At 22.7% G+C, this 1,477-nt stretch overlaps 1 non-coding gene across 1 annotated transcript; it reads left to right on the top strand.

Annotated features, from left to right (window-relative positions):
* The first annotated feature begins 1,389 nt into the window (after positions 1-1,389).
* On the top strand, positions 1,390-1,477 carry TRNAY-GUA (transfer RNA tyrosine (anticodon GUA)). Its single transcript is given in 2 exon segments — positions 1,390-1,426; positions 1,442-1,477. It is a non-coding gene; the product is annotated as a tRNA-Tyr (tRNA).

Genomic DNA, 1,477 nt, shown 5'->3' with positions numbered 1-1,477 from the left:
TTCCGTTTGTTTCTTTACATGATGGTTTCCATTCATAGCATATACTATTTTAGTTTCTATACTAATTACTTTACTTCCCTTTTGCATTTTTATTCCATCTAATTTATAATATAATGTTAAAGATCTTTCTTTATTTTCATCTCTTAATGATATGCTAAAATCAGGTTGTATTATAAATTTTAATTTCTGATATATTAAGTTTCCTTTTACCACTGCTATTAATGAATCTTGTATATTTCCTATTATTCTATCGTCTAGTACATATATTTGTATAGGAGTATCAATATTTTTCTGAAAATATGCTTTTATTGTAAATTCTATTGCTCCAAAATAAATATTTTTTAGTTTATTTGCTTCTTTTTGTTTTAATTTAGATAGTTCTCTTTTTATCAAACCATCTGTTATTAAATTTATTTTTGCTTTTCCATTTATTGTATCTATGTCTATTATATTTTCATGTTTTTGAACTATATATCTAACTTCTTTATTTCTTTCAAAATATGATGTTTTGAATATCTTTTTTATTGTTAGTTCTTCTGTTTCACTTTGAATTTGATTATATATATCTGGTTTAAAACTTAGAGTTTGTGATGTTCCTTCTTCGTATTCATCCATTTGATAATATACATCTTGTGTTTCACTTGATTTCTCTAATGACATTTTTCAAACTGTCTTATTATCCAGTTATATTACTTGATAAAATTATTCTTTTAAATCCTTAAATTCTTAGTTTATTATTTCTAAATGTTATTATCATATTTCCAAGTTGTTGATAACATCTTATTATTTCATCCCTATTTTCTCTTGTCCATTCAATTTTATTTTTTCTTTCTTGCAATTTATCTAGTTCTATTTCTAGTTTTTCTTGATTTTTTATTAATTCTTTTATTTTTCTATTATTTCTAGTTATTGCATTTGGATCTATCCAATTCATTTTTTTAAATTTTTTGCCTTAAATCATTTATTAATTTATATTGTTCAGTTAATACTTCTTTTAATTCTTTTATTTGAATTTCTAAATTAGTTTCTTTAATAAATTTTTCTTCTTCTAGTCTTCTAATTTTTTCATCTCTCTTTTCCAACATTGTTCGTAACCTAACTATAATATCTAATTTTTCATTTATTATTTGCATACTTATTTTACAACTTTCAATATGTTGATTTATATCTTTATTAAAAGTAAAGTTTTTATCTGCTATTAGTTTAATACTTTCTAACTTATAATCTTCCATAAATATAATATTTATTTTATTTATATAAATATATTAATTGTCTATATAGATTTTTCTTACACATTTGTTTCGTTTCTTTATTCTCTACTATAAAATAAATTAATAGATTTGCTATTATTTTAGTTTATAAAGACAAAATACGAAGTTATCCCACATTCCGACCTTAGCTCAGTTGGTAGAGCGGAAGACTGTAGTAGTTCTAGCAGATAATCTTTAGGTCGCTGGTTCGAATCCGGCAGGTCGGA

Source organism: Apium graveolens, chromosome 6 (assembly GCF_009905375.1).
Source record: "Apium graveolens cultivar Ventura chromosome 6, ASM990537v1, whole genome shotgun sequence".
NCBI lineage: Eukaryota > Viridiplantae > Streptophyta > Magnoliopsida > Apiales > Apiaceae > Apium > Apium graveolens.
This window is presented reverse-complemented; position numbering and strand designations above follow the sequence as displayed.